The sequence below is a fragment of the Aulonocara sp. 'chitande type north' Nkhata Bay genome, linkage group LG10 (genome assembly GCF_057382095.1).
Source record: "Aulonocara sp. 'chitande type north' Nkhata Bay isolate Kocher_YH1m ecotype deep benthic linkage group LG10, A_spYH_male_GT1.1, whole genome shotgun sequence".
NCBI classification, from domain to species: Eukaryota; Metazoa; Chordata; class Actinopteri; order Cichliformes; family Cichlidae; genus Aulonocara; species Aulonocara sp. 'chitande type north' Nkhata Bay.
This window is the reverse complement of record NC_141353.1, coordinates 3,045,070-3,065,565: the sequence shown is the minus strand read 5'-3', so window position 1 is coordinate 3,065,565 and position 20,496 is coordinate 3,045,070. Positions and strand designations below refer to the sequence as shown.

Sequence of the window (20,496 nt, the reverse complement as noted above, 5' to 3'; positions counted from 1 at the left end):
TAAGTTGTTCTACTGTTGTGACCCATAATAGTAGAATGTAATCTCAGCAGTGATAGGAATTATGACAGCAACCCTCACCCTGATAAGAGCAATCGTAATGTAGCAGGGAAATTCAGCTCTATAAAAATATAAATGTTAGAAGCAGCATTAACAAAGACACAGAATATATCTATTAAAAATAACGGAAATGAAGAGGTCCAGGGTCCAGGCACCAAAGGGGAAAGAGTGACAAAAGCAATAGAATGAGCCTCTAAGGCTCAGTGGTCTAAAGCAGGGGTCCCCAATCCCAGTCCACGAGGGCCGGTGTCCCTGTAGGTTTTAGATGTGTCCTTGATCCATCACAGCTGATTTAAATGGATAAATGACCTTCTCAACATGTCTTGAAGTTCTCCAGAGGCCTGGTAATGAACTAATCTTGTGATTCAGGTGTGTTGACCCAGGGTGAGATCTAAAACCTGCAGGGACACTGGCCCTCGCGAACTGGGATTGGGGACCCCTGGTCTAAAGTTAAGGCTCACTGGTTGTCTAGCTGTTAGGTTTGTAGCATAAACCTATTCGCTGGAACGTTAAGACAATATAATTACACTGCTAAGCAAGACACAAATAGGCAAAGTTCTTCATGTTACTCGTGCACGGGAGAGAACCGGACAACCGCTTGACTCCAGTTGGTCTCGTCCGTCCTCCTGTAACACTGCCCTTTTATTGAGGTTACATGAATATGCATAGGTTCATTAACATACGACGTCTACATACAAACAAAGAGTACCTTGCCTGTGTGTGTGTGTGTGTGTGTGTGTGTGTGTGTGTGTGTGTGTGTGTGTGTGTGTGTGTGTGTGTGTGTGTGTGATCAAAGGGTTAAACATCCTTGGTCAGGAAGAGGGTAGCCTCCCCCTCACCCTAGATGGTTCATCCTAGATAACACGGTGAGGAAGTCCTGCAGTTCATCTAAACAAAGAGCACTTAGACTAGAACAGAGTAGCTACGTTAATCCTACCATAAAACAATAAGACACGGTATGACCTCTCATGCTCCCAAAGTGCTGTCTAATACACACAAAGTTTGCAGACTATCAAGGATCAAAACCTCTACCAATCTACAACTAATTACAAAACTCTAAGCATATATAAGTAAATATTTCTAAGCATAAATGACAATCAACAATACAAATCTAACATTTCCCCCCTTTTTGACCTTTATGCTTAAAAAGTTCCCAGGTATGAATACCTCATGTCTGACAGTTTCAATGCAAACCTTTTTATACTCAGCATATGTCAAATCACCCTAAATTACTGAAAAGGTACACAGTTTAATAAATGTATTAGCAGTTACCCCATTCATTGAGCTCATCTCATGGCAAACTACATCTTACGAGCAACCAAAGAAATTGTTAATTTAATAGTGAAACTAAAAAAGTAACATTTTCAAAAACATCTCAGCTTGGTGGTGCTTCCTCCGGGTGTGCACATCACATGTCTCTCTGCAGAGTGGTTTAAGCTCTGCAGGGCGTCATGAATGTCTCTTCCAGTTGTTTCCATCACTGTCCATAGGACCAGAGTCCAAATGTATGTAGAATAGACATTCAAACATACCAGTTGGTTTTGTTGTTCGTCAACATGGGTCTCAGCTATTTCCAAGCTGCAGACCTCTCAGCACTCTAGTTTTATGGCCTCTTACCAGCCCCCATCACCTGACTTCAGACCTTCGTCTTGTGAGGGGGATATTTATGACTCCTTAATTGTCCACGCTCTGCAGAGAAACACCTCTGTGGAAAGGGTGCAGGGTTCAGTTGTCTTACTGCTGTTATGCAGTAAGACAGCCTTCAGAGTGTCATCGTATGCACAGTATAGTGGCACAGCATTAGGTGATGTTCATAGGAAACTGCTGTCATCACCACCATAGCTTCTGGTTCCTGTGCTTTCATAGAATCATGATGTCATCCCCGAACTCCTTCTGCGCTGTCGATGGAGCTTGGCACGCTCCCCTCATCCCACGAGTTTTCATGTTCCAACGCTGCTGAAGGTTTAAGGCAGAGCACGTCGTACACCTTAGTTGTCTTCCTCAGCGTCAATATTGAATCTTTCATTTTATTTAAAATCTCCTGGAAGCTCAGTAGCACAGCTCTCTGTGTGATGTCTGCTGTGCTGAAGATGATCTCTGATCCTCCTGAAGCCTCTCTCCTGGCCTCAGCTCCCATCTTGTGGACGATCCTCTCCTCTATTTTGCAGGCAGTTTCATGGTCCTTGCTGTGGCTCCAAGGTCTGATCTCATGATGGGCCCCAACCAGCTTGACCTTTGACCTCAACCACTGCCTGGCTGTCGGCTATGCCTGGAATGGTTCACGCTTCTCACTGGGCCTCTGAAGATTTCTCAGGAGATTACTGCTGCACCTGTATTTCCTTGCTAAGAAGAAAAACTTCTATTTGGAGAGCATGTCAACAATCATCAAACCACATTCTTTAGTTCAGTGAACTTCACTTATAGGCCATCAAAGCCTCATCTGAACATGGATGCACCACTTGCATAGGTTTAATATTTGTAAATAAAACGGCTAATCACACAAATCACTGCAACAATAATAGTAAACATTGTTTAATGTTAATCCTTGCACTCCACCTCTTGACGCATGGACATTCCCATGCGTCAACTCACCAAACCTGGATCCCTGTCTTAAAGAAAAAGATTAGCTAGATCATGTCCCAGGCAACATCAGGGCATCTCCTCTGGAGTAGCTCCGTAACCCTGCAATAAAAGATGTTAGCGTGTGTTGCATATTAAGTTTGCTTAACACCTGGCTCTCCCAGGAGCCTGCATACACACCATCACGGCCTGGAAAGCAAAATCTGGAAGTGAAATCAAACTTCATACCTGTAAACAATTGTATCATAAGAGTAATAAGCATTCAACATCAGCAAGACAAGTGTCATGTGCAGGTTTTCTCAAATCAGTAACTACAACTATTACCCTAATTCACCTCAGACATGGATTATCCCATGTACTCTGTTAACATTAATGTAATCAGTGACTTCTCTTAAGCAAAGTCACTCCACTCATATATTATTATTATGGGTTCAAAAGTGGCCAGCAAATGAGCCCATAATAAACTATTCCATAAATACCGTAATCTCTTATTTGTTTTACCCATGTCACTTGTCCGCTTCAGCTGAATCTACCACAGCATTCTCAAAGAAACAAACATTAGCAATACACATTGACTGTGGTCAGACGGAGGTCAGACACAGGTCAACGGATTCTAGAGGTGCCATAAAACACCATTAAGTTAACACTCGCTGTGGAAACAGTAACACTGGTCTCATCACAGTATGTCTCAAACTATATTAATTTCTCCATCAACATATGCCTGTAACTACAGTTTTCTTCACACATAAACCCAGAAATCTCGTAGTAGAGAAACATTAGCCAGTATTCCTATAAATCACATGATCAAACACATGAAGAACCATAATGCTGTAAAAACGAAAATGCAAATGTTAGCGCTTGCGCAGGCGTATGCATACTTTGTCACAGATATCTCTGTGAGCACACAAGCTAGTGAATGACGCACACATAGTAAATTCACAGACACAGAAAATGGCATTTAAAATGTTAAATCATCACGCAACCTCGAGTGTTGCTGTCATCTTTCTGCTCCTGTAAAGGGAAGCACACACAGACTCATCTGCACCCCTGCCAGGCGGGGGTCAACTTCACACAGTCGTGTTACATCAGTAAAGTCTTGTCAGCTTTTGTCAGCTTTTACCAGTCAGTCAGTTTGTTTTCCTTTCACTCACTCATTCATGCATTCATTCTTTCTTTCTTTGCTGATAGTGGAACCTATCGTCGCATTTAGTTTCCACTCTCAGCAAAATGACGTCATTTCAAAAAAAAAAAAGAAGAACTTTAGTTTGGATTACATCGCTGAATCCTTTTGGACTGGGACTGTCATTTAATAATTGTCCCAAATAAGTGGCTTTCTCCAGAGTCCATTTAAATGTGGAGAACTCACTTGGCACAATTTTCTCGACGACGTGTAGCGCTTTTTTTTCCCGACGTGCAGATCTGCTTAAAGAACAGAGATTATCAAACAAAACTTTCAGTGCACTGTGAAAGTATCAAAATAAAAAGGCCTTGTTAAGTCATGACACAAGCTCCTCATCTCAGGAGGGTAAATCATACCATTAGCATGGTTTATCATACCATCATACTAATCGGCAGGCTCAACTTCACAACAAAAGAAAAATCATCAGCTAGATTCACTCCAAATCAACCATCAGCTGCACAACACACAACATAATCCTAATGTCTTATTAGCTATGAGTTTAATTACCAGGTCTGTGCTCTTCACTCATTTAGGCCACAGATCTATTTTATTCAATTTTCCTTTTCCCTTCATCATAAAACATGTGACATGCTGTCATGCACTTCACAAAACAGTCTGTTCTGACGTATTCAGAGTTGTGTATCTAAATACAGGATTCACTCGCACATCAAAGCAGGAAACTCAGTGTTTTAGAGTCTCTACTCAACACACAACAACTCCAACACATCTCATTCACTCATACTAGAATTCAGTCACCTTTCATTAATCTAAAACCAATCAACTAATTTGCATATCAGCTATTAACCCACTAAGTTGACAGGACGACAGAAAAGCATGTTCAAAATAGTATCACAAAAGACAATTTCCCTCATACAGTAAATTACATGTGCTGCCTCAATCAAGCAGGAAGCTTCTCCCAATTTACCATTTTAACAACTAAATTTATTGTCTGATCACTGGTTGGTCAAACCAGGATCTTTTTTCTCACAAAAGTTAAATTGTTGTCCTGCAACTTGGAGAGTCAATTTTTTTTTTCTTTAGGATAAATTCAGCATTTGATAACAAGTGTCTGCTAAATTGACACTATTGTAACACTGATGAAAGATAACAAGCTAATTTTCATTACATGTGTTTGTGTTATTAGGCAGGTCTAATGCATGTCTGTGGAGCTACATCTCCAGCAGAGCATGTTCTTAAAGCTGCCTTTCCTACACACTTCTCTGCTATTATTTAATCATTTCTTAACTAATGTGCTATGAGTCTTCATGAGTCATTTTGTGTTTGGAATTGTTAGTAGGGTTAATGCATGTTCTGCTTGTGTGTGTGTGATTTTGTATATGTTTCTATTTTCGCAATGTTTCAGACTCCGTCTCAATTTTCCAACTTAAGCAGTCAGTTTTCTTTTCCCCAGGTTTGCTAACCCAAATTTTGATTTCCCACATTAAATAATTCCTATGTGTTCTCACCTAGTCTTCTCACTCTGTTGTCCTCTCCCACTTCAACAGTCCAACAGCCGGCAGTTCTCCTTCAGCTTTGTCCTGTGTCCCACTGTCTCTTCTTGCCATTTTACTCCACAGGTGGCAAATGTCAAACTCCAACTGTTCAGTTCTCCTCAAACGTTTTCTTCACATGCACAGTGAAGTCACAGCCACTCTCACTATTGTCCTCTGATGCGGTTGACTTCGTGCTAGTGGCTGAAGTGCTGCTGCTGCTGCCTTCCTGGGCGACTTCTTAGCAGCTGCTGCCGGTTTCTTGGCTTTGGCCGCGGCGGGCGTCTTAGCTTTGGTCTCAGTAACCCTGTTCATCTTGAAGGATCCGGAGGCCCCGGTGCCCTTGGTCTGCACCAGAGTGCCCTTCGCCACCAGACTCTTGATGGCGGTCTTGACACGGGCCTTGTTCTTGTCCACATCGTAGCCTCCGGCAGCCAGAGCCTTCTTGAGGGCGGCCACGGACAGGCCGTTGCGCTCCTTGGAAGCGGCCACGGCTTTCACAATCAGCTCGCCCACGCTGAGGCTGACCTTCTTGGGCTTGGAAGTCATCGTCTTCTTCTTCTTGGCCTGAACCTCGGCGCAGGGCGCAGGGCGTGTTTATGATGGAGCCTTTCCCACCACAGCGCTGGCACGTTGAACGCATCATGAAGGGTCCATTTCTTTCATGTCGCTAGCCAGCATGCTAGCTGCATGTGGCTTGCCCGAGTCACTCAGTCCTTTTTGAGCATTTCAACATGCTGCCACCGCCATCTTGCTCGCCCCTCCGTGGAATTCATCCAATCAGACAGGAAGATGGGTTTGCTTTCTTCTGCTGCTGTTTATCCACATTGCTGCTGCTTTGCTGGGACTTTTTGTGCTCAGGACTTGCTGCTGTCTCTTTATCATGGAGCTGCATTCCTTATCTTCAGGGAGGAGTGAGCTCGCTTGTGAGGTTGAGAAACACATGGCACTGTAAATAAGTCAGCCAGAAACTTGGCCTGCATGTTTCCAATGATGTTAAACTATAACTTTCTTCCGACCGCTGCATGTGGAAAATTGATTCAGGTCTGCTTTTCACCTGAAAGTGACAACTAAGACATTTCATTATTATCATCACTGCTTAATCAACACATATCTCTCTCTCTCTCTCGCTCTGTGTTTTTGTGAACAGTCCTTTCTTAAAAGCAGAAAATGAAATTATAGTTGTTTTTTTTTTTTGGTTGATCAACACAAAACCTTTTTCCTATGATTATTTTTTTCTACAATATAAATTCTCCCTCTTATTCACTCTTTTTTTCTATTTTTTTTATTTACAATAGCTGGTGACCTGCAAAATCACCGCTGTCACTCACAATCAAAGGCAATTACTCTTGCACAGTGCACAAAAACACTGTGATGTCAGACACATTCACACTCACTTTGTCATCTGCAAAAATAAATCACATGGCTGATGATATGTGCCATGGTGATCCGTAAATATGATCACCAGTTTATTTAACTATTTTTCAACCCAACAAACAAATAATCAAAAACATGATGCTGATGTTATGAACACTCTACACACAAGTCAAGATGCAGGAAAACTGCTCATGGAAACGTTGCACACTCCAGTTATCACAGTTATCATAGCGCTGTTTCCCTCTCTTAGAGTAGTTCTCAGACAGCTCTCGATCTGATAATGTGTAGCCTGCTCATCAGCTCAGAAGAAAAAAAAAAAACTGCAACGCAACATCACACAGTAGTTGCTCTGCCCACAGCGGCAAAGTCTTACACTTTCATATTCAACTCAGCTTCTCCATCATGTACTTTTAGATGTTTCATACAGGGTTGAGCATATTAGTTGTTTTCACAGATGTGCTCTATATCTCAACAATGGCTCATAATAAGACGAAAGTCTTCCACACAGGTCAAGTGCCTCTATGCACTTCATTAGTTTAAATATTTACCTATATCACTTCACCTCACATGTCATCGTACTGAATTTAAGCAATCACAAGCGTAATGTAGATGACTTTTAACAACTATCCACCTCAATTACGTCTATGGTCTGGCACACAGGCTGAAGAGTTAACGTTTTGTGTCAGCAAGGGGTGGGGGGACAGCCACCCACCAGAGCATAGCTGCTGATGTGGGCTGGCCTTCTCCACACGCTCTTCAAGGCTGGTGTGTTTTCTGAAAACTTCTAACATTTTAATCTCTTCCATTTTTAAGCCTGCGATTAACCGCACAGCTCAGGTCCGCGTGAAACCCGCGTGACCGCGCTCGCGTGAACCCGCGCAGCTGTGGAGCCGTCGCTCTCTCTCTTTTTTACATAAATACTTTGTGCTGCCGGGAGCAAAGTCCAGCACAAACGTCTGTCTCCCTCCGACTCACTCTTGGTTGCTTAGAAACCCATGATAACAACAACAGTCGGTGTCACAGACCACATGTTCTGCTCCGCACACACTCACACACAACAACAACAACGATGACAACAATGACAACGACAACAAAAACAACACAAAATAGGCCTATCGTCCAGCACAGTCTGGACCCCGCGGAACTTCTCAACGCCCCACAAAGCGGCGGAGAACTCACCTCTAGCCACACAAAGTAGCGAGGAACCTCTTGCTCCACAAAGTAGCAAGGAACCCGGGTATCGCTACACAAAGTAGCGAACTTCTCAACGCCTCACACAGTGGCGGAGACTGCACAACGACACGGTTATAGAGTCGGCCTCTTCTCAACGCCTCACACAGTGGCGGAGACTGCACAACGACACGGTTATAGAGTCGGCCTCTTTAAACTTACTTGGCGTTGCTTAGAGTGTAATATCAGCCCGAATCCCGCCGACCGTCATTCATCGAGGAGAAAAGACAGACCGCGAATCCACAGGAACTTCCTGGCTGACGTCAGTCTTTCAGCGTGCCTCTCCCCCCCTCGGTGAATGCGATTCCAGGGCTCCGGCTCTCGAAGGACCAATTAATGTTAGGTTTGTAGCATAAACCTATTCGCTGGAACGTTAAGACAATATAATTACACTGCTAAGCAAGACACAAATAGGCAAAGTTCTTCATGTTACTCGTGCACGGGAGAGAACCGGACAACCGCTTGACTCCAGTTGGTCTCGTCCGTCCTCCTGTAACACTGCCCTTTTATTGAGGTTACATGAATATGCATAGGTTCATTAACATACGACGTCTACATACAAACAAAGAGTACCTTGCCTGTGTGTGTGTGTGTGTGTGTGTGTGTGTGTGTGTGTGTGTGTGTGTGTGTGTGTGTGTGTGTGTGTGATCAAAGGGTTAAACATCCTTGGTCAGGAAGAGGGTAGCCTCCCCCTCACCCTAGATGGTTCATCCTAGATAACACGGTGAGGAAGTCCTGCAGTTCATCTAAACAAAGAGCACTTAGACTAGAACAGAGTAGCTACGTTAATCCTACCATAAAACAATAAGACACGGTATGACCTCTCATGCTCCCAAAGTGCTGTCTAATACACACAAAGTTTGCAGACTATCAAGGATCAAAACCTCTACCAATCTACAACTAATTACAAAACTCTAAGCATATATAAGTAAATATTTCTAAGCATAAATGACAATCAACAATACAAATCTAACACTAGCGAGCCTGCAATAAGGCTCAAAGGCTATTGGAGGCCTGGAGAGAGGTGTAGGATAGAGACTGCAATAATGCTGGAAGACCATTGCGGTCGAGAGAGAGCAGAGAGACTACATTAAGGCACGAGAGTTGATAAAGGCCAGGATAAAAAAGATAACCTACAAACGAGATTGGATGCCTTCAGTCTCTCTGACCGATCATAGCCGAATGTAATCTTGGCACTATATTTGTCATTGAGGAAGGAGAGTACACACCACCCATGGTCCAGAAGGTCTTTGGTCAAACAATGATTTTAATGAACACACGTGTGGGAAGACACTCTGTACGCAGACAGCCAGTAGTCCTCGACTTAATCAAAGCATGAACAGATATTTTATAGCATCAGGGTTTGTTTACTGACGCCCCTTCATGCGTCACCGGTACATTTTATACATAGATCAGATCAACATCATCATGACTTTTCACCTAGAAAATCATCTTCTATTTTCATGGCGTGGTACTTTCCGTTCTTATCTTAAAGTGAATTGTTCCTCTTTCTTGTCTAGACAACAAGGACGGTTCCTCTAAATAAATTTAACTAATGTGTGTGTATGTGTTGACCTCACATGCTCTTTGTGTCACCTCTTCACCTACTGTCTGTGTCTCGTCCTCAAATGCTCTTTCTCAATTCACCTGTTGCACTTCTGACCTTTTACCAGACCAGAGGCTCACTGAGACTATGTGTATGTCTTCTACTAAATAAATGTTTTAATCAAGAACCTCTACTTAAACCTTAATATAAAATGACCTGATATAAGTGTTTTGTAAGCATGTATTGCGATTCCTTCTATGGCTCCAAGTCACTTGCACAATAGATTGTCCGAACATCGCGCCGAACAAAGCTTCCGACCCCCAATTAATTGACCGAGCTCCAACTCTTTAATAAGCACAGATATGCATTGTGTATGAAATAGTCATAACTGCTTAAGGCCTTCTTAAAGCTATCTGTTACATTGTTAAAGCCTCGTCTTAGCCTGCGGCTCAAAATAACTATCTGCTTTCACTTCTGCATACAACTTCCTGTCAGCCTGCAACTCAGTCTTTCTGAAAGAGACACTGTTTAACCCCTGAATGCAATATAAACTCCAGATTATATTATTAATGCAATGGTAATGATGACAATTATTTAACAATAGCAGTAAAATAATTTCCCTTCTCCACATGATGCATGCAGAAACTCTTGTGGTCCACTACCTGCAGAGACTAGGATCAGCTGTTAGATTCTTAGGTGAGTTCTGTGAAGCCTGGGGAACTAGGATGGCCTAGGAAAGAATGAGAGATGTGTACGGGGAGCAAGCTGTTTTTGCTCTCCAGAACTTGTAGGCAAATGGTAAAAGCTTGCAGATGCAAAGAAACTGAAGCAAAGTTGCAATTTGCACAACAATAGAAATGGGTGCTAGATTGAAATAGCTAAAAACAGAAAACTACAGTGAGGAAGAATTACCCTAAAGTAATGCAGTGCAGGATCTGCTTGTCCTATTACTACACAAGAGCTCAACCTACACAGGACAAGAGCATCATTATGGACCCAAAGATGACGTTGCCTGAATCAAAATGATTGAGAAGGCAACTAATGCAGCACTGAAAGACAATCTGAAAGGCAGAATGACAAAAGAGCATTGATATTTAAATTAAGCAGAATGGAGGCTGATTGGCTTAGATAAGGCAAACAGGAAGATTAACAAGGCCTCGAGCAATGACCTCAGCATTGAGTTTGACATGGTGGGAATATGGAAGTCATGTCATCCTGGAAAGCACATTTGTGTCAAAGAAAAGCGTTACCATTCAGTACTTCAGGTCAGAGGAAACAAGATTATTTGAAAATTAGATTTTTACACCTACCTCTGTCCAACAATAGTGATTAATTTGTCAATCATTTCCATAACAGATGGGTTACTTAATTTAGTTGGCATCCTAAAAAATCTACAGATACTATTGATGGAAAGCCAAAACATCAAATACTCATATAAAAGAACCGCAGACTGTATAAATGATGGTTGTAGCTACCAGTCAGTTAACCTTAAACCTGCATTGACGTCAGCCAGCGCATATTGGGAATGTCATAGGCACCGATTGGTTTTCTATCGCCCATTTGATGGGAGTAAGGGCGCCCAGGGCTGCCACTGCCAGGGGGTTATAGCTGCAATTGCAAAAAGACCTTTGGTCTGTGGAAAAATGGCTCTTGGACTTGACTTCAGTAAAACTTTCCTGATGAGTTTATGTGCTCATTCACTCTTTTTGGGTCATATTGAATAAAAGATTGAGCCCATTTAAAAAACTTTGGTCAAATTTTCAGATAGAAGGATTATGCAGTGTATGCTTATTAGGTAAAGACTAGGAATTGACAAGTCATTAGCGTTAATGAGTGTGAAGTTTCACAGTCAGCTCGATCCGTTGGTCATCACATCCAGTTTAAAAATACCAACATTTAGAAAAAAAAAAAAAAAAAAAAAAAAAATACCAACATAGCAACAGCAAAAACTCTCATCTCAAGGCTTCTAAATGGGACTTCATAAGCCATAAGTCATGTTTTAAGGACCCTGGAATGTACTGCATGCCTTCTTTGCTCACTAGCAACTTCTTGGCTTTAAGTATATTATCTCTTCCTGCTGTTACTGCAAGTTCTGTAGGCGTGTGCATTTCAGTCTTTGGAGAGGCAAGTGGAAACGGTGGACCGGTGTGTTTATTACACGCTTTGCCGGGATCCATGGTAGCTTTTTATATGTCAGTCTAATAAACATAGTTAATCGCTACATCTACAGTGGGGCAAAAAAGTATTTAGTCAGCCACCGATTGTGCAAGTTCCCCCACCTAAAATGATGACAGAGGTCAGTAATTTGCACCAGAGGTACACTTCAACTGTGAGAGACAGAATGTGAAAAAAAAATCCATGAATCCACATGGTAGGATTTGTAAAGAATTTATTCGTAAATCAGGGTGGAAAATAAGTATTTGGTCAATAACAAAAATACAACTCAATACTTTGTAACATAACCTTTGTTGGCAATAACAGAGGTCAAACGTTTACTATAGGTCTTTACCAGGTTTGCACACACAGTAGCTGTTATTTTGGCCCATTCCTCCATGCAGATCTTCTCGAGAGCAGTGATGTTTTGGGGCTGTCGCCGAGCAACACGGACTTTCAACTCCCGCCACAGATTTTCTATGGGGTTGAGGTCTGGAGACTGGCTAGGCCACTCCAGGACTTTCAAATGCTTCTTACGGAGCCACTCCTTTGTTGCCCGGGCGGTGTGTTTTGGATCATTGTCATGTTGGAAGACCCAGCCTCGTTTCATCTTCAAAGTTCTCACTGATGGAAGGAGGTTTTGGCTCAAAATCTCACGATACATGGCCCCATTCATTCTGTCCTTAACACGGATCAGTCGTCCTGTCCCCTTGGCAGAAAAACAGCCCCATAGCATGATGTTTCCACCCCCATGCTTCACAGTAGGTATGGTGTTCTTGGGATGCAACTCAGTATTCTTCTTCCTCCAAACACGACGAGTTGAGTTTATACCAAAAAGTTCTACTTTGGTTTCATCTGACCACATGACATTCTCCCAATCCTCTGCTGTATCATCCATGTGCTCTCTGGCAAACTTCAGACGGGCCTGGACATGCACTGGCTTCAGCAGCGGAACACGTCTGGCACTGCGGGATTTGATTCCCTGCCGTTGTAGTGTGTTACTGATGGTGACCTTTGTTACTTTGGTCCCAGCTCTCTGCAGGTCATTCACCAGGTCCCCCCCGTGTGGTTCTGGGATCTTTGCTCACCGTTCTCATGATCATTTTGACCCCACGGGATGAGATCTTGCGTGGAGCCCCAGATCGAGGGAGATTATCAGTGGTCTTGTATGTCTTCCATTTTCTGATGATTGCTCCCACAGTTGATTTTTTTCACACCAAGCTGCTTGCCTATTGTAGATTCACTCTTCCCAGTCTGGTGCAGGTCTACAATACTTTTCCTGGTGTCCTTCGAAAGCTCTTTGGTCTTGGCCATGGCGGAGTTTGGAGTCTGACTGTTTGAGGCTGTGGACAGGTGTCTTTTATACAGATGATGAGTTCAAACAGGTGCCATTCATACAGGTAACGAGTGGGGGACAGAAAAGCTTCTTACAGAAGACGTTACAGGTCTGTGAGAGCCAGAGATTTTCCATGTTTGAGGTGACCAAATACTTATTTTCCACCCTAATTTACGAATAAATTCTTTACAAATCCTACCATGTGAATTCATGGATTTTTTTTTCACATTCTGTCTCTCACAGTTGAAGTGTACCTCTGGTGCAAATTACTGACCTCTGTCATCATTTTAAGTGGGGGAACTTGCACAATCGGTGGCTGACTAAATACTTTTTTGCCCCACTGTAGTTTTTTGTTTGTTTTTATCAGAAACTACATGAAGATTGTTGTGAAATGGGAAAAACAAAAAGTCATTTATTATCCGTCAGTCATAGAAAATTGTTTCTTTTTGCAGTGCAGCCAGTGAGACCATTTTTCTGGGATGAGCAGGAGTTCATTAGAACTAAAACCTTATTATTCTGGCAATTTGTCAGTTTGTTGATAAAATTAGCTAGAACATATTAACTTGTCAGTTGGAATGTAGAAATATGACTAGTGTATAATTCTAAAGACCATTTTTATTTCAGCAGATTTATCATTTCTGTCAATATACAGCATGAGTGCTCCAGAACTGTTTCTTTTTTCTTTAGTTTTTTGGGGGTGAGGAGGTGGGGGTTGTTTGGTTGGTTTTTTGTTTTGTTTTGTTTGGTTGATGTACATCCAAGTACATTTTTATTAGGACTTTGTGTCTCAGTGAACTTAACTTTTAACAAAAACAGTAAACTCGTTCTCTAGGTATCTGTGGGATTGACTCACACATTTCCTTTCTAGATTGAAGGGAAGAGTGTGTGTTGCTAAGCTGGACAGATAAACCCAGGCCTTTATTTATCAATGAGAAGGTCAGAATACAGATACTGTATCATGCTAATCTTACACGTTAGAAGAATGGACACAGACTGCACCGAGGGGACACTGTACATCAGTTAAGTTTTAGCTACTAAAACTAAACCAAGCTGTCATATCAAAGCATTTGCACAACACATCCTGGAAAGACTTTATTGCAGTAACAGTAATGTAACAAGTTGTTGTTAACTGAGGTGAAGTTATCTTCACTTTGCCTGTCCAGTATGAAGATACTCAGTTGAAATACATGTGATCTTTTGTCTTCCACTTGTCAACTGTCCTGAATTTTTTAAGGACACACTGCACACCACACTGAGATATGCCAAGTTTTCAGCTAATACCTTTTTGGGAATTCACTTCTTGATGCAAAATGCTATTTTATGCTTGTCACACAGTGTTATCATTTTTGTAGCTTCAACGATTTGAAACTGAATTCTTGCTAAGTTGTCTGTGTTGTGTAGGCAACACTAGTTCATGCCTTAAGTTAGATGTCTGGGTTTTTTATGCTTGAATGATTCATAGATTGGTGTTCAGTGGCTTAACAAACAAACTGAAACGAGTGAAAAAGCAAAGAAAAAGTCCTTCAGAAAGCCTGGAGAGCTATTGGCCGAGCTGACTTTAAAAATTACAACAAAGCCTAACCTTTTAGCAGAATTTAACTGATAAGGGATGGTTCAAGACTTCTGCACATTATAGCAACTATCACCCCATGGCTCTTTTAAGTTTTCATCAGAGGCAGTCTTTAATATCAACAGACCTTGCTATCACGCCAAACATTTTCAAGTCTATTACATAGTTCCCCTGTCTTTTCTTTTACTGCCTACTAAAATTAGTACAGACTGCAGCATTTGAAGCCCCTCCTGCACACCAACTCCACTGAAACCTCCCAGAGAGTACAACATTTTACGCAAGGTGACTTCCAACTCCTGACAGTTTTTCTGTCAAGGAAACATTGGAGATGCCCCAGGGCAGATCGCCAGCATCAAGGCCAGATGGGAGCCCCACACTCTACCTGCCACCCCACCACCCCCCGTCCCTTTGCCAGTCCCCTGACACCCCCTCCTGCCATCTGTGCTGACCTGCCCCTAGCTGTCAACAGTTCAAGAGCGGGTTGCATCGTTTCAGTCGACAACACAGCTGTGCAGATGTTGTCAGGGTGAAAAGATGGTGATGGCGCCAACAGCAAGGCTAACATCTGCGGTTCCTGTGGGAACAGCAGAGCAGCACTTTGCAGGAAAACCAGTCGCTGTGATACCGTGTCAATGAGCTGACAGACGTGGTGCTTAACGTTCTGTGTGGAATCATTAGCATTGCTCCTGTTTCACAAAGGCCTCGGAAAACCTCACACAGCCTTACAGACCACCTCCGCAGCATAATACTTTGTCAGTTCAATAAATATGTTCTAGGGATTAAACCCAGATTAAGACACTGTAAACAAGACAGATTTACATCAACTAAGTAGATCACAGAGATTTGATACTCAAAGCACTCCAAGCATAATCCAAATATCATCACAGTGTGTATGCTTCTTAAATCTGTATGATTTACATGTTGTTCTCACAAGTGGCTTAATAAAAATATATTAGCAGGACTCTTTCCCACACTCGCTCTCCCCCACATATCCCTCCCTCCCTCTCTCCATTCTGCTTTATGTCCTCTGTGGCATGTGTCAGGTATAGCTGTTCATTACCCTAGTGTACTTGTGCTCTTACTCTCTCGTGCTCTCTCCATTCAACAAACAGACAAAGAATACATTTATAAGATAAGATAAGACTTTATTGATCCCACAACGGGGAAATTTTTGTGTCACCTCAGCTCAGGTACAGATATCAGAAGGAAATACAAAAATACAAATAAGTACAATCAATTAAAAAAAGTAAGATAACACACTATATACAATGGTAGCATACACAGTATGTGATTATGGATATGGTTGGAAATATGGAAGACATATTTCTGTTGTGTTCTTCTCCACTGTGTGCGTCTCTGAGAGTGTAAAAGAGAGACAGGGCTCAGCAGAGAAGGGTAAATGAGTAAGGGGACTTCATACATTTTTATGACTGTACCGATAAGGTCAGTCATGTGCTGTGGTTACTAAGCAACGCTGCCACCCCGTGTTGGACAGTTACAAAAAAAAGAGTCAAACTCAGAGATGTTTACTATTACACTAACTGACAGTCGCCCAGTATCTCTCAGGCGTCTTAGCTCAGCCTCATGGTGCAGTTACTATAACACATCTCACACATCTCAATCTTGCATTGCATCACATTATGGCACATTATGCACATTGGCTCTCTTCCACAGCATGTCTCTTCCTGTTAAAAGGGAGTTTTTCCTTCCCACTGTTGCCAAAGTGCTTGCTCATAGGGGGGTCATGTGATTGTTGGGTTTTTCACTGTATGGATTATTGTAGTATAATCAGTATACTTACAATATAAAGCAATATAAAGTGCCTTGATGTGACTGTTGTTGTGATTTGGCGATGTATAAATAAAATTGAAATTGAATTGAATTATCCCAGAGAAAGACATTTTTTTGTTCATCAAGCTGTAAGGCATAACAATATATTTTTTTAAAATATTGTCTGCCAAATCTGTGGGGAAATAAATAATTTTAATTAAAAACAATGATTATTAGTAGGGCTGCTCGATTATGGCAAAAAATGATAATCACGATTATTTTCACTGAAATTGAGATCTCGATTATTTGACGATATTTATTTAACAATAACAATGTATTGAATAATGACTTTAAAGATTGTCAAAAAATAATATAAAATAGTGTGCAAATACTGATAACAGTGCAAATGTTTGCAATATAAAAAAATTAATGAAAAATGTAAACATCTATGTTTAGTGAACTTTGCAGTGTTGCTCTGTGGTGCAGCTACGACACTGTAGCAAAGTTTACACACTGTGTCTACTTGATCCACGTCTGACTCCGCGAACCCATAATGTTTCCACACCACTGAAGTTTTTTTACCTCTCTTTTCAACCAATGGCAGTCACTCTCCTCTCCAAATAACTTCTGCTTAGCTTTCCGAGCTTCCCTCAGGTCCTCTTAATCAGCGGTCCCCAACCCAGTATCGGTCCATAAGTCGTTTGGTACCGGGCCGCGAGAGTTGAGGCTCAGGTGTGAAATGTATAGTTTTCAGGGTTTTTATCGGTTTTCAGCGTTATTTTGTTAGCGTTTTTATCGTTAACTCGGTTTTCCTGGGTCTTTCCACGTGTGTTATGAATAAATTTTCTTTTTTTCAGTACCGGTACTAGTTTTATTTTGTTGTATTTATCCGCGACACCTTAAAGGCCGGTCTGTGAAAATATTGTCGAGCATAAACCGGTCCGTGGCGCAAAAAAGGTTGGAGACCGCTGCTCTTAATTGTTGTGACACGTGTTCGAAATGCAGAGAGGTGCGCTCGATTTGCCACACGGAGCAGCGCGAGAGTAAAGCACGAGGGAGGGGCTAATAATCGGCTCAGTCATTTTTAATGATCGTTGAAAGCCCAGATCGTAATCGAGATTAAAATTCGATTAATTGAGCAGCCCTAATTATTAGTTTATTACGTCAACATTGACTATGATTATATTTAAGGAATTCAAAACAGAAAACCCCTTTTTCTGTTTTGCAGTATTAAATTCATGACTGCGTTTTATGGGCAGAAATCTGTGCCATCAGAAACTGAATTTGAATAAGTTCAATTTGAATTTGAATTGCTCAGATTGAATCTGAATTGTAACTTGAATAAATGCTTTTGAAAACTGAATTTGAATTAGTCTAATTTGAAATTGAATTTATGGTTTGAAAATGATCATCACTAAATTGAAATTGAATTTTATATTTTGAAAATGAATTGATTTGCTTTGAAACTGCATTTTATCCTTTAAAAATTCAGCTCTCGAATACTTTCAGTTTCACTTCTCACCATTCAATTTCAGTTCCAAAAGTCAGTTTTTTGGAACTTACATCCGGTTCCGGTTCAAGCGCAGATTAATAGAACTACGTTTTACTAGCGGACCGAAAGTGTTACTGACGGGAATCTACAGCGTCTTGAGCTGAATTAAGACTTCAGAAGTCATTCGTCATGTCGAATGACCAGCGGATAAACTCTCAGGTTGGTAATAAATGTATTACATGTATAAGAACAAGCGTCATGTTAACAAATGATAGCCGTACGGTAACTTTTATGCTTATTGTAGCTGCTAGCTAAAAACGCTAATTTAGCGTAGTTTGCCCTGAATTCAGCTTTGACAACAAATATGATCGACTGTTTCTAGTAGAATTCCAAAGTTGTCATCTTGGACCCTCTCAGAGTACCCCCTCTGTATGCTTGCAGAGACCCCTACAGTAGGGAAACATGCAAAACGGTGTCCAAACCTTTGTATTTTAGCTTTATTTATGTCTTACACAGCATCCCAACTCTTTAGCTAACTTAATAACTTTAGCTAAAGTGAATAGTTAGTCTAATTCATTAGTGCAGCATTACTGGATCACCTCTGTTTGAAGTGATATAATATGATATACAACTATCACTGTGTTTAACTACCATAATAATTCTACTTAATTAGATTTTTTTTTTTTTTAAACATACTGCTCCATTACTATGTTTGACAGGCTGAAGTTGTCGGGTCACCTCCTAAATCGACCATCTTTTACAGGTGTTTTGTGCCAGAAATGGAGTGTCCACTGAAGACTGAAGATACTGAATCTCTACGCCTTGCCATCCATCCCTCTTGTGCCTTCATCTAGACAAGAGACAAACTTAACCACTCTCATATGCTCTGTACCTACATCACCTTCCCTGACAGTCGTAGCTTGGCTCATCTGAGGGTGAAATTATAAGAATGTGTTATTTTGCAAAGTGCTCTCTAGGGTTCCTAAATAAAATATGGCATTGAGGTCTTTTGAATTAATCCCTTCTTCTGAAATATAAGAACCTCTCCTGGTTTTAATGGCACTTTGGATTTCCTTACTTTCTGTTCCACTCCCAACCCCAAATAGATGCTGACAAGCTGCCACAGTAACATGGAAGAGGGAAAGACGTTGGAAAGGACTACTACAAATAAACCTAATGCCTAACAATGAAAAGTGTAAAATAAGAACAATAATAATAATAATAATAATAAAGATAAAAGATGAAGTAACAAGTTTTTAGTTTTTTGTTTATTCCAAATGATCATCCAGATGTCTGTGACATGTGATGACAAACACCATAATGGAAGGCCTTTGTCATCACATGCTTAAACTCATCATATATTTTTGCATATGCTGAACAGGCCAGTCAGACATGCTGTAACTGTGGGGTAGAAAACAGCATGAACACCATACGGCAGGTGTCTCAAACTCCAGTCCTCGAGGGCATGGAGAAGTTGCATGACACTGGCCCTTGAGGACTGGAGTTTGAGACCCCTGTCATATGGAATATGACAGGTGTGGTTGAACTGCATGAAGACTCTGAAGTTTCTCTTCTCTTCTGGCAGGACAGGAATGTGGCCTTGTCCTGTGAGCCACTGTAAGGATGTACTTAGAGTAGAACTGGACTGTCACCGGCCTCAGGCTCTTCACCCTTTTCAAAGACAAAGCAGTCATTTAGATAAAATATTAGATATTGTTTACCTGTAAATGCACAAAGTAAATTTAGAAATGTTATTATTGTCAAGAGTGAACAAGCACTGATAGTGTAATCTACAGCTGTGGCCAAACGTTTAGAGAATGAGAAGTGTTGTTTGCTTATTTACAAAGTTTGCTGTTTCAGTGATAGTTGTATATCACATTATATCATTTCAAACAGAGGTGACCCAGTAATGCTGCACTAATAACTATTCACTTTAGCTAAAGTTATTATGTTAGCTAAAGAGTTGGGATGCTGTGTAAGACATAAATAAAGCTAAAATACAAAGGTTTGGACACCGTTTTGCATGTTTCCCTACTGTAGGGGTCTCTGCAAGCATTCTGAGAGGGTACAAGATGACAACTTTGGAATTCTACTAGAAACAGTCGATCATATTTGTTGTCAAAGCTGAATTCAGGGCAAACTACGCTAAATTAGCGTTTTTAGCTAGCAGCTACAATAAGCATAAAAGTTACCGTACGGCTATCATTTGTTAACATGACGCTTGTTCTTATACATGTAATACATTTACCAACCTGAGAGTTTATCCGCTGGTCATTCGACATGACGAATGACTTCTGAAGTCTTAATTCAGCTCAAGACGCTGTAGATTCCCGTCAGTAACACTTTCGGTCCGCTAGTAAAACGTAGTTCTATTAATCTGCGCTTGAACCGGAACCGGATGTAAGTTCCAAAAAACTGAATTTTGGAACTGAAATTGAATTGTAGAACTGAAACTGAATGGTGAGAAGTGAAACTGAAATTATTCGAGAGCTGAATTTTCAAAGGATAAAATGCCGTTTCAAAGCAAATGAATTCATTTTCAAGATATAAAATTCAATTTCAATTTAGTGATGATCTTTTTCAAACCATAAATTCAATTTCAAATTAGACTAATTCAAATTCAGTTTTCAAAAGCATTTATTCAAGTTACAATTCAGATTCAATCTGAGCAATTCAAATTCAAATTGAACTTATTCAAATTCAGTTTCTGATGG

At 41.1% G+C, this 20,496-nt stretch overlaps 1 pseudogene; it reads right to left on the bottom strand.

The window, feature by feature from the left end:
- Positions 1–516: 516 nt before the first annotated feature.
- On the bottom strand, positions 517–8,555 carry LOC147320018 (histone H1 pseudogene; annotated as a pseudogene).
- Positions 8,556–20,496: the final 11,941 nt, after the last annotated feature.